This window comes from Phocoena sinus, chromosome 20 (assembly GCF_008692025.1).
Source record: "Phocoena sinus isolate mPhoSin1 chromosome 20, mPhoSin1.pri, whole genome shotgun sequence".
NCBI lineage: Eukaryota > Metazoa > Chordata > Mammalia > Artiodactyla > Phocoenidae > Phocoena > Phocoena sinus.
The window spans coordinates 4,963,053-4,976,786 of NC_045782.1; the positions used below are offsets into that span (position 1 = coordinate 4,963,053).

At 42.3% G+C, this 13,734-nt stretch overlaps 1 pseudogene; it reads right to left on the reverse strand.

Moving 5' to 3' along the window:
- Positions 1-5,547: 5,547 nt before the first annotated feature.
- Positions 5,548-8,671, reverse strand: LOC116745478 (annotated as a pseudogene).
- Positions 8,672-13,734: the final 5,063 nt, after the last annotated feature.

Consider the following 13,734-nt stretch of genomic DNA (forward strand, 5'->3'; position numbering starts at 1 on the left):
TGAACCTTTTGTCTAAAACTTTCATTTTATGTAGGGAGATCTGAGGTCAAGTACTCGACTTTCTTCAGGACCAAACCCATGGGAAGATGCTTCTTTTCCAAATTAAAATTATAAAAGCGTAGTGAAATTACTTGGTAGACTGTAACGAAGAGGGATTATTCCTTAGAAAACTGTGGTAGAGTCTCCGCAATAACCCAAAGCCAACAGCAGCTGTATGTGCACACCTGCCTGTATATTTCATAGAGAGTGTTCTGGTCTTGTTTTACCTCTAGATTCACACATATCACATTTAAAAAAAACATGTGGAATGATAACTTAGCTAACTATGAGGGAAAAGATGTAATCATCTATTAATGGAGGCCGGCTGGAGAGAGGCTGGGGGATGCACTTGCTCAGTGCTCACCCTGATACTCTGTACACCGGGAAGTGCCTGTGTCTTTGGTATGAGCATAGGGTAATGGGACTTACAAAACTCCATATCCTGCTTTCACTCCATCCATTCATTCAACAGTTATATTCTGAGTGCCTTCCACATGCCAGGCATTGGTCTATCTGCTGAGAATACTGCAGGGACAAAGCAGGCACGTCCAGTGACCCCTCTGTGGGTTCAAGTCAAGGTGAAGATGGACACCAAAGAGCGTGAAGGCAGCGGCCATCCTTTCAGTGCTGGAGCCCTGGGTTTTGGTCCTTCCAGAGACAGGCTCTGTCTGGTGTTTCTTTCACTTGGTTCCTGTGAGTTTCTGTGGCTTAGGGTCTGGGTGTCTGTCACTTGCCTGTAAAAGGGTGCTGACTAATACATGAGAAAGCCACCACCTAGCTGGCAAGTTTGTTGAGAGGATTAAATAAAATAATAAATGCAGGGCTTCCCTGGCGGCGCAGTGGTTGAGAGTCCGCCTGCCGATGCAGGGGACGTGGGTTCATGCCCCAGCCCGGGAAGATCCCACATGCCGCGGAGCGTCTGGACCCGTGAGCCATGGCCGCTGAGCCTGCACATCCGGAGCCTGTGCTCCGCAACGGGAGAGACCACAGCAGTGAGAGGCCCGCGTACCGAAAAAAAAAAATTAAAAATAAATAAATAAATGGAAAGTAACCAGTGCAACAACCGGCAAACAAAAGGCTCTCTAGAAATGGTCATGAGGACGGTGCCTCAAAAAGCTCTCAGGGTCCTCGACATCTTTCTCAACCTGAAGCGGCCAGTCCTAAGCATCTCAGAGGTACTGATGTTGATCCGGGCTGCGAAAGGGCTTGGTTTCTCTAAAGAAACAGAGTGAAGTGTTCCGAGGAAGTGTGTCTTTCACCTGAAGTGAGCCAAGTTCCTGGGGAACAGCTGTGATGTGTCTCCATCAAGCCCTCATGTCCCCTCAGTGTACCGTGTATCTCAGAAGCTTGGCTTGTGCAATTTTTTTTTCCTAAGAAGCAGACTATTGTTTTTCCCCTTGTAAAATCTTGTGCAAAACCCAAATTATAAGGCAGATAAAAGCGGTGTGGTTCTCTCCTACACCGTTGGTGTGAATGTAAGTTTGTGCAGCCACTATGGAAAACAGTATGAAGGTTCCTCAGAAAACTAAAAACAGAGCTACCGTATGATCCAGCAACCCCGTTTCTGGGCATATATCTGGACAAAACTGTAATTCAAAAAGATACATGCACCCCTACGTTCATAGCAGCACTATTTACAATAGCCAAGACACGTAAACAACCTAAATGCCCATCAACGGATGAATGGATAAAGAAGACGTGGTACATATATACAATGGAATATTACCCAGCCATAAAAAAGAATGAAACAATGCCATTAGCAGCAACATGAATGCAACTAGAGATTATCATACTGAGTAAAGTAGGTCAGACAGAGAAAGAGAAATATCGTATGATATCGCTTATATGCGGAATCTTAAAAAAAATGATGCAAACGAACCTATCTATGAAACAGAAGCAGAATTAGGGACACAGAGAACAGACTGGTGGTTGCCAAGGGGGAGGGGGTTGGGGGAGGGATGGAGTGGGAGTTTGGGGTTAGCAGATGTGAGCTATTATATACAGGATGGATAAACAACAAGGTCCTACTGTAGAGCACAGGGAACTATATTCAATATCCTGGGATAAACCATAATGGAAAAGAATATATAAAAAAGAATGTATATATATATATATATATATATATATGTATAACTGAATCACTTAGCTGTACAGCAGAAATTAACACAACATTGTAAATCAACTATACTTCAATTAAAAAGAAAAGTGGTGTGGTTCCATGCTGCAGGGTCCTTTAGTTTTCCCATTCCTGGGAAATCTCCCTGGAGCTCTAGGACCACTCAGGATGCATTTGGAGAACACTGTTAGAGGTGAGGGAAGATGGAATGCTAGAAAGGCTTTAACTTGGGACAAGTGACTGGAATCAGTGTCTGAGGGCTTGAGTACAAGTAGAGGCATCGTGATGGAAACTGATGGAGATAAAGTAGGGCGTTCGCCCCTGCCCTTGGCCTGCTCTGAACTCTCAGAGGCTAAGCTGGGGCAGAGGGGCCAAAGCCCTCCCAGGAGCCTGAAGCAGTTTTATTAATGGAATAAACAAGAGTGAAGGTTAGAAACTGAGCTTTATTATAATGAAATGGCAGAACGTGGTCTTTTATTTAGATGTCTCTTGCCTTTCGCTTTTCACTTTGTAAAACAACATGGAAGTTTCTATATTACCTTACAATTTATAAAAGCCCACACTCGTTCACTGTCTTTTGCTTTTGCAGATTTGTATATATTAACTTTACGTGGCCCTGGATCATTTATACTGAACATGAAATTTAATTCATCCTCCCTCTAAATAATTATATTTCTTTAGAGAATACATGGAATGATTCTTTTAATGCCTGAAGAAAAGGCCACACTTGGGTTTCTGCTCTTCTCTCTCACTCTCTCTTTTAAAAATAAAACCTTTTGGTTACGGGCAATTTCAAATATATACAGAAGTTGAGAGTAGAGTGTGATGAACTTTCCTTCAGCGAGTTACTCAGGGCTAACCTGTTTCATTTATATTCCTGCTTCTAATCCTCTGGACAATTCTGAAGCAAATTTCAGACACACATCAGTTCATCCGTGTTGACAGCTGATTCTTGTTACTCGTGGTAGTGATGTTTTTTGAAGTCTCGTGAATACCGAAATAGCAAATACTCAACCACGGCTCTTGGAAACATACAGGGTTAGGTTCCTGAGAGCCTCTGGTCACAAACTTTTTGTCAACTGATTAATACATACCCTTGTTTTACGTGCACGTCTGTTTAAAGACACCTTAGTGACTATATATCATGGATTCGTTAATACAGAACTCATGGCCAACAGAGCCGCAACTCACGCCTGAAGGAAACTTATCTTACACGCTTATCTTTCTTCCGAAATGCACGTCACAGCCTTCCCACGCTTAGGGACACCAGACAGCACTTCAGCATATGCTTGGGGATCCTTTTAAACAATAAAGTCACCAGCAAAAGGCACACAAATGCAAAACATGTAGCACTAAATGGATGGCAAAAGGGACACAAGGGCGGCTGTTGCCTTGCTGACCTCAGGTGGGGTGTCGGATGACTCAGTTTTCACCCCTCCGCTCATGTCCTCCAATGACTGTAAAAACACCGTGAGCATCGATTTTGGGGATACAAATAAATTTTAGCAGGAGGCAAATTCACAAAGATGGAATCACAAATAATGAGGATCAACTCTATTTCAGTATATGTCTCTGAAAAATATAAACTCTTTCTAAAAAGCACAACCAAAGTCCCATGTCCCATTACTATATCTAAAAATTCTAACAGTAATTACTTTTAATTTTTTATTTATTTATTTTATTTCATTTTTTAAAATTGATGTATACGGGACTTCCCTGGTGGCACAGTGGTTAAGAATCTGCCTTCCTTTGTATGTTTTATTTTGCTTTTCTGTTGCTGCTTTAGTTCTGCTCGAACTAGGGTTCGAGCCCTAGTCCGGGAAGATCCCACATGCCGTGGAGCAACTAAGCCCGTGTGCCATAACCACTGAGCCTGTGCTCTACAGCCCAAGAGCCACACCTACTGAGCCCGCGAGACACAACTACTGAAGCCCGTGTGCCTAGAGCCCGTGATCCGCAACAAGAGGAGCCACCGCAACGAGAAGCCCGTGCACCGCAACGAAGAGTAGCCCCCGCTCACCGCAACTAGAGAAAGCCTGAGCGCAGCAACGAAGACCCAACGCAGCCATAAATAAATAAATGTATGTTTAAAAATTGATGTATAGTTGATTTACAAGGTTGTGCTAATTTCTGCTGTATGGCAAAGTGACTCAGTTATACATATATATACATTCTTTTTAAAATATTCTTTTCTATTATGGTTGATCCCAGGAGATTGGATGTAGTTCCCTGTGCTATACAGTAGGATCTTGTTGCTTATCCATTCTAAATGTAATAGCTTGCATCTGCTAACCCCAAACTCCCCGTCCATCCCTCTTCTCCCCCCCTTCTCCCTTAGCAACCACAAGTCTGTTCTCTATGTCTGTGAGTCTGTTTCTAACAGTAATTACTTGAAATCATTAAATGTCCAGTCTCTGTTCACATTTCCCTGTCTCATAATTTGTTTTTCATGTAGAGTTTATTTGAATCATCTTTCAAAGATGTTGTCAGCTTTGCCAACTGGCCTCAACTTTCCCACTTATTCCAGCAATATTTTAACGCTACTCACACGTCGTTCCACCAAACTCTCAAGCCAGTGGCTTTCAAGCTCACCTCTGGGTGCTTTTTCCTTTACTGCTCAGGTGTTTGCTGCACTGCGTGTCTGAAACTGTGGGTGGGCTCGGATCGGCACTACATTTAACAGAAAGTCCTCAGAGTTTTTTTTCATGCAGAAAATGCCCTTCCTTGTTTTGCAAAGTTGATGCAGACTTTTTGCTAATTTTTCTTTATGGGAGAATGGCAGTTCTATGGACATTTTGAAGGGGGGGGATATATATACAATGGAATATTACTCAGCCATAAGAAAGAATGAAATAATGCTATCTGTGGCAACATGCATGGACCTAGAGATCATCATACTTAGTGAAGTAAGTCAGAGACAAATATATATTGCTTATATGTGGAATCTAAAAAAATGATACAAATGAACTTATTTACAAAACAGAAACAGACTCACAGACACAGCAAACAAACTTATGGTTACCAAAGGGGAAGGAGGGGAGGGATAAACTAGGAGTTTGGGATTAAAATATACACACTACTATATATAAAATAGATAACCAACAAGGACCTGCTGTACAGCACAGGGAACTATACTCAGTATCTTGTAATAATCTACAAAGGAAGAGAATGTAAATGTAAATAGATATAGATATATAGATATTCAAAGTTTATCAATACTCAGTAGAATAACACAGGTGAACCAGACAAATTCAGTTTCTTTTCAGGAAAAGAATAACAAACAATGTTTAGGATGTCAAAAGACTCAACAAATACTACTGTCTAGAAGCCACTCAGAAAATATTTCTGCTGTCAAAGCCTTTTGTTCTTCAAAAGTCACCATCTACCAGATGAAGATTTTAATATGCAGATACCAAATAGTGTGAACTTTAATTTGTACTTTTTCCACCAGCTTTTCGCCTGGAAGTTTCCTCCTTTGCCTTTGCAGAATCCTTTGCTTTATCCCCATTCTTGGGTGCTTTGGAGCTGGAAGCAGTTTTCTTGTCTCGGTCCTTTGCTGTGTTCTCTGAGGTTTCTGTAGCTGACTGACAGCTGTCGAAGTCCCCTGAGAGGGCATCAGTGAGGTCTTGGGCATCTGCAGGTTTCTCTGATGTCTCAGGTTTCTCTGTAGGTGGTGTCGCTGGTTCGACCGCATCGTCATCATCCAAGAGATGTCGATATTCAGGTGGGATGGTGTCATCCCTTTATCCCAGTTTGTCTCTGTGTTCAGCTTTCGCTTTTGCCTCGACTTTATCCTCTAGGGGGTTTGTTCCCATCTGGGTCAGGCTGTCTTTGCCCGAGACTGTCAGAAAGTTGATCCGGGGCATTGTCAAGTTCTTTGTCATGACTCTGCGGAGTGTCAGGGGGTGGACCTGCATAGTGGGTGGGTGGAGCTGGGGTTGGGGAAACTACTTCAGAGATGACAGCCGAAAGTTTAGCATCTTCAAATTGAGGAGATGAAGTGTTTGGGGGAACGTTGAAGTCCTTGGACAAAGCATTAAGGAGGAAGTCTTCACTCAAGGGTGGGAGCAGTTCCTTGGGCTCCTTTATATCTATAGTTATAGATATACAGATATCTATATCTCTATATATCTGATTCACTTTGCTGTACACCTGAAACTAACACGACATTGTAAATCAACTACACTTGAATAAAAATTTTTTTTAAATAAAATATTTAAAAAGCCACCTAGGGAAAAAAAACCAAAACCAAAACCAAAAACATGTCATCCTAAACTGGAAAGATTTAGTTTCAAAACACCCACAGTACTCTTCATTTTACAACTAGTAAGTAAGCTTATACATTTAAAACAGACAAAAGAAGGATCCACCATGTAGAGAACTGCTCAGTCCCCTAATGTCTAGATGCCATTGAGAATTCACTCATTAGAAACAATTTTTTTTCTATAAAGATTTCTTGAGCAACTACCATGTGTCAGGCTCTGTGCTAGATGCCAGACTTATAAAGAGGAACAGGCAGAGTCCCTACCCTAATGCTTGTCACTGACTATACAACAAGAGAGTCACACCCGTGGCTTCCGAGAACCAGTGAGATCCCTGCTGGGCCAACAATGGGAACAGAGGATTCTAGGAGCAGAGGAAGGTGATTCGTTCTGCCTGGGGCTCCGGTATCTGGAAAGCATCATGAACGAGGTAGTACTGAGGGTAAATGAATGGACAGTAGGAAGAAGGCAAACGATGTGCTTGGCCATTAGTGGGTAACCTGGTGCTTCTAGATCATAAAGACACCAGACTGAAAAAGTAAGCTGGTGTGTGATAATGAAAGTCTTTAATGTAAAGACTTTGGGCTTTATCTCTTAGGCAGGAGAAATCCCTGGATATTCTTAAAAACAGCATCATGGCATGATTAGAAGTCTAATGAAATAAGAAACAGCAACCAACTGAATCATTCTTAAATGATCAAGACTAGATTCAAACAAACTCCAAATCTAACCAGAATTTAAAAGTATTTCAGATATGAGACGAATAGCACATAAAATGTAAGGAATCCCATTTGTTTGATTAAGACAGAAAGAAGAGTGCACAAATGATTTTCATTCAAGTTCAGTCTGAAGCCTGACTTCTTATCTGGTGCTTTTACAGAGAAAAGGAAACCAGTCTCCCAGGTTTAAATTTGGATTCCCAAGGTATATCTGACTTTGTAGCCAGGACACAAAGCCCCTTAGTGATGCTAGTATTTTTCTTCTGCTTCAAGATTGCATTTTCTTCCAGGTCAGTGAAAAAAAGCACTTCGGTCACACACTCACCATTATCTACTTTTTTTCTCTTGATTCCTGGTATATGCAGCATGTGGGAAAAAGACCATGGTCCCCTGATCCACCTTTGTCCTCATTAATGTGTCTTATTTAAATGTGTAGACTTCTGATTTTTACTCCAGAAAAAAAGACGTTTTACTCTTTAAATTTATATATGCTGCCCAATGCCCTGAAGTGCTAGAATATACCAGACTTTTCTTTCTCCCTTTCTTTCTCCCTTCCTTTCTTTCTCCCTTCCTTCCTTCCTTCCTTTCTTTCCTCCCTCCCTCCTTCCCTTCCTTCCTTTCTCCCTTCCTTCCTTCCTTCCTTTCCTCCCTCCCTCCTTCCCTTCCTTCCTTATTACAATTATTAAGAACTTTGAAGATACTGGCAATAATTTTCAGACACCAGACTTTCTCCTAATAATCTAGAATCAGTCTAGGACCAACTTAGAATCTCTGGATCTTTATGAGTAATGGAGGATACTTCTAGGAACACTTTTCAGAGGCCTAGGAATGTTCCTCTCCAGCTAAGACATCTCCCAGCCACACCTCCATGTGTCTGTAAACATACGTCCCTCAGACACACCCTGGTCTTCATCAGCCTCCCTAATAAAGCAGTGCACACATTAAGGCCCATCTGGTCTGCCCTTAAAAGCAAGTCTCTGCAGGCATCAGAGGAATCTTCTGGCCACTCCCATCTGTCAGTTCACTAACCGCTGACATTACCCGAGGCCTCAGAACCACATCTACTAGAGTTGGGAAGAGATCTTAGAGACCATCTAACCCGTATGTGTTCACATTTTATTTTTGCAACAAACTCTTTTCTTCAAACAAATTAATATCTCAGATCAAATTTAAAACATCTTAAGAGAGCTCACTGCTTGATATAAAACACGTACAAGTGGTGGGAAAAGTTAAGTTTTCCTCCCCCCCACCCCACCACGGGTCTGAAAGGCAAAACCCTTGGGCCCTGCAGAGCCTAGTTTGAAAACCAATGGCTAATCGAACTCTCTCCTTTCATAAGTGATGAAACAAAGGTTCAGACACATGAAGCCATCTGCCCAAGGTCTCAGCATTCAAAGAGAAGTCAGTATCCTAATTCTAGTCTGATTTATCCCAAAGCCTCAGGTCCTTCCACAGGGCTCTGCATGCTGCCCACCTTGCACTGCTGGAGACTTATCCCCAGTGGTTTCTACCAAGGTAGAATTGTGGATGTTCATTTCGATGATCTATTTGCTTGGTAATAAGTCTTGTTATATTATTTTTCTCTCTTTCTTAAGAAGTACAACTCACAGTTTTGCTCATGAAGTACAAGTTGATTTTTGGGGTTTTTTTTTTTTTTTGCATCTTGTACCTAAAGCAATGAAGTCTGGCCCAGGAGCACATATTCATCAGTGTGATGTAGACTTCTACCTGTATTTCTTTTGGTGAATTTTCTGCTCACACCATAGCTAGTGTCGACCATGTTTATGAATGTTTCATCCTCTCTGGCATTGGTTGACTTTTTCATCTTGCTGGAGTTGCTTCCACCTAGAGTGGTTATATAGTTTATCTTCTAAACTGGGACATTTTTGAGAGTAAAAGGGGATTCAACTAATTACTAACCTGGGACAACAGGTGTAAACCAGGACTGTCCTGGACAAACCAGGACATCCCACAGCCGGGATGATGCTGAAGAAGTTTCAGTTGGGTAGAGTAATATGCTTTTTTTTTTTTTTTTAACATTTTTAAAATATTAAAAAATAGTTAATTTAAAATGTGTTATTTTCAGGTATATAGCAAAGTGATTCAGTTACACATATCTATCTATCTATTCTTTTTCAGATTCTTTTCCATTATAGGTTATTACAAGATATTGAATATAGTTCCCTGTGTTATATAGAAGTTCCTTTTTGTTTATCTCTTTTATATATACTAGTGTGTATCTGTTCATCCCAAACATGGAAACCACAGGAGAAATGATGGAGAAGTACAAACACCAAGAGAAAAAAACAGAAAGTTTGAGGAACTGGTGTGATTGGCAACTTGCAACCAGAATAATGAGCTCTGAGGCTGGTTGATTGGAACCTACAGTCCATAGGACTGGGTAGCCGATATGGGCAAAGAGTAGGAAGGAGGAAAAGCGGAGGAAACCTCCAAAAGCAGGTTAGAGAATAGAAGTGGCTGTAAGTAGGGAATGTGGCTACTGAGTGTTCTTCAATTGTCTATACAGAATTGTCTACACCAGACTTTCTAGCAGGGTGAGTCCTAAATTCCTGCAACAATGACAGGAGACAGGAGGTACTCTGATACTCCTCGGACACAGATCTGAGTACATCCTGACAAGGATGAGCTCTGGAGGATGTGATGGAGGAGAAGAATGTTGGCATCACCTCAGCACGTGACACTGGGGTTAGAGAGGACAGCTGCCCCCATTCCCAGTTGGTGCCGGTCCCATAGCACTGTTGTCTGCCTGCAGCCACATCAGAATTCTCAAACCAGGCTTGTGAGGGTCTCACCACTGAGAAGCTATGTGGTCCTGATGCTTACTTAGCAGAAAGGCAGCCATTTTGGGTTGCTTCATATGTCATGGTCACCCAACAACTATTCATGTCACATCTGAGCCTCGGAAGGGCGGACGGCATTATTCAAAGTCACCAGCAAGTGAATGACAGAGCTCAGACTTTATTTCAAGCCTCTGGAATCCTAGTGAAGCACTCTCTCTTCCATGAAGGGATGTCATATGACTCTCATGCATTTTCAGCTTTTAAATTTCAGGTTTGAAATTCGATGTTGAACATGGACAGTTTGCCACTACTCGTGGACCTCTGAGTAAATTCAGTCTTTCACAACATGGTGTTTTACAATCGTTGACAGGTAACGGGGATGACAAAAGTCGACATCGATGTCTTTTGACTTTAAATTGGTAATGATCTGTAAGGTTCATCCATCATGTGAAGGCAGCCTAGAATTAAATCCATGAGTAACACAAGGGAAATCGTTGCCCTGTAGCTGTTGATTTTCTCCTTGCAGTTCTAGGGGGGGAGGGGTAATGCAATTTTGCTCCACCTATGGGATGTTATAGGAAAAGTCAACTTGCTAGTGTGTGACATGGGCCAACAGCATCATCTGGAAACACCAAAATTCAGGTCCCACTTCAGACCTTCTGATTCAGAATCTGTATTTTAACAATACCCCCCAGAAGATCTGTAAGCACATTACAGTTGAGAAGCACAAACTTGCAGGCTTGCTGAGTTGCAGAAGAAGAATTTGTCGGCTATGAATGGGCCTTTCATGGTCAGCTTTGTCCTGCCCCTAACTGATTTGCAGGGACTGGATGCAGAGTCTCAGTGCACTCAGTAAAGTCATCTGGCTGTTTTTCAGGCAGCTTATCTCCAGTAAAGCATGGTGAGAAAACAAGGCAGGTGAACACCGGGTATTGGCACATCCATCTATGTAGATATGTTTCCTAGAATTAATTTTAACTTGTGAATTTTTCTTCTCCCTACTGACGGGGTAGAGTTTTGTTATACCTCTCACACCACTATAACCAAAGACTTCCTAGCCCTAGCTAATTTCTCATTTGCATTGAAATTGTATTGAACAAGAATGAAACAATAAAAGGACTCGAAATGGTCCCTTGTAAAGCTCTAGAATCAAATTTAACCAGAGTTGGAAGAAATCACTTCAAACCTCTTCTCCCATCAAGTCCATTTCCTCCTTTGGTGTCACCATCTCTTCACAGGGACATGATTGGGTGACTAATTGTGGATTTCCCCAGGCTTCCAGACTGGATTTTACAACTTGCTTAAGGATTGTTGACTTCTTGGTCATGGCTGACTGGTTCCCGTCCCTTTTGCCAAAAGACTAAAGCTTCCTGCTCCCCTATAATCTCTTGCATATGAATTTTTTGCTCTTGATGGAGTTACTAAGCTGATCAAATTGCCATCCTAAGTCAAACATCAACATCAAGGATTATTTCATGTTACAAGTATTCTTTTCTCAGAAGCAAGACAATCTTATCCCAGGTTCCCAGAAGGATTTGAATATTTGTATACTTATCTCATGTTGCCCAAACGTTTCTGGACCTCACCAGCCCAGGGCTGGTAACAGGACTGCATTTCTATCTGTGCCCAAATTGTAATCCTTTGAGCTCAAGCAAGAACAAAGCCTCCTCTCCTTTGTCCATCAGTTACTTTCAGGTGGTCCCCACGAAGTTCCTCCCAGGTATGTCCAAACCAGGCAGTCAGCTGTGGTTGCCAAGCAGCCTCTTCTGTCCTAGCTTGTCCTGCTGCAAAGCTTAATTACTAACCCCAGCTTCCCTAATAACTAGACAAAAGCATTCAGGCTTATTAATGAATTTTTTAAAAAGATATTGGGGAGTGTGTGATAACTAGCACTATTTGAGCTTCAGCTCAGATAATGCCAAATGCAAAGTACCACCCTCAGCGATATTATGGTCGGTCCTTGATTATGTGTGGCAATAAAGTGGGAGGGGCAGTGAGTGGCCTTGTTTTCATCTTTTCCAGATCTACATGTATTCTTTTTTTTTTTAATCTCTGGGATGCAAGGATGGTTTTACATACGCAAATCAGTAAATGTGATCTGCTACATTAATACAATGAAAGATAAAAGTCACATGGTCATTTCAATACATGCATAAAGACATTTGACAGAATATAACATCTTTTCATGATGAAAAACTCAACACAGCAAAGGCCATATATGACTAAGCCACAGCTAATACCATATTCAACCATGGAAATCTGGAAACATCTTTATTGGGGTATAATTGCTTTACAATGGTGTGTTAGTTTCTGCTTTATAACAAAGTGAATCAGTTATACATATACATATGTCCCCATATCTCTTCCCTCTTGCGTCTCCCTCCCCCCCCCCCATCCCACCCCTCTAGGTGGTCACAAAGCACCGAGTTGATCTCCCTGTGCTACATGTATTCTTGAAGCGAATTCAGCCATGCATTCAACAAAGACAGCCTTGTTCTTCCATGCTGTCAGTAGAATTACAATTCTAGGGGTGCCTGCAACAGACCAAGGATCTGGACTGTTCTGAGAATGGGGAGCCATATGATGTTTTTTATTGACCAACAGAAGCTTAGCATGTATATGACGCACTGTAGGTGCCTAGTATTTGCTGAGTGAGTAAGGGAATCCACTCAAGCACGCTCTCTGGATCCAAGCAACCCAAGCCTCAAGAAGACGGATGTGAGGAGCTGATTGACCATGCCTGGAACCAGGGGGTGGGTAGAAGAGAAGGAAACAGGGGACGCCACTTTTCTTGTTTTGTCACCTCATTCCCATAATGAGCCTCTGGCTTAGGAGTCTGGATATAAAAGTCATGCTTATTTTTTTTCTCTTATACTGTTTTCTTATTTTACATATGATTCCTTCTGTTCTTACCAACCTCCGTGGTTTAAAATAGTGGGCTTCCAGGCTTCCCTGGTGGCGCAGTGGTTGAGAGTCCGCCTGCCGATGCAGGGGACGTGGGTTCGTGCCCCGGTCCGGGAAGATCCCACGTGCCGCGGAGCGGCTGGGCCCGTGAGCCATGGCCGCTGAGCCTGCGCGTCCGGAGCCTGTGCTCCGCAACGGGAGAGGCCACAACAGTGAGAGGCCCGCGTAATTAAAAAAAAAAAAAAAAAAAAATAGTGGGCTTCCAATTGTGGTGCGTGTGCAAGTTCATACCTTCATGCACCCAATTCCCTATTGAAGAGCTCCACTTGGACTACTTTCCTTTGGTTCATCAAACTTGAAGCCCAAACTAACTCAATCATCCTGTCCAATGCAGGTCTTCCGTCTCGATTTCTTAATGTGGTTGGCAGGTGCACCCATACACCCAGCTTCCCAAGACTGAAAACACCTTTATCCTTTTTTTCTTCCTCTCTCTCACTGCTGGCATCCAACCAATCTTCAAAAACCACCGAGTCTAGTCTCTGAATCTGTCTCAAACCTGTTCACTTCTTTCCATTCCTTTACCTATCTCCTGATATCACAGCCACGTATGGGTGTGCAGTTGCGAACTGTGTGTTATACAAGTGGTGGACGTGCGATTCGTGTTGTTGTCTATTTAGAAGGTGCCCCTTGTGGTGTGTTAAGCTCAGCCTGCACGGATCACTGCAGGTATTCACCCCTTCTGTCCATTGGCCAGAGTGACTTTTCAAAAGATAAATCTAACCATCCTCCCCCTCTCTGCTTAGAACACTTTATTGCCCTTAGTATTGATGAGTTTGCTCGGGCGGCCATAACAAAATACCACAGCTTGGCGGGCTTCAACAACAGATTTTCTC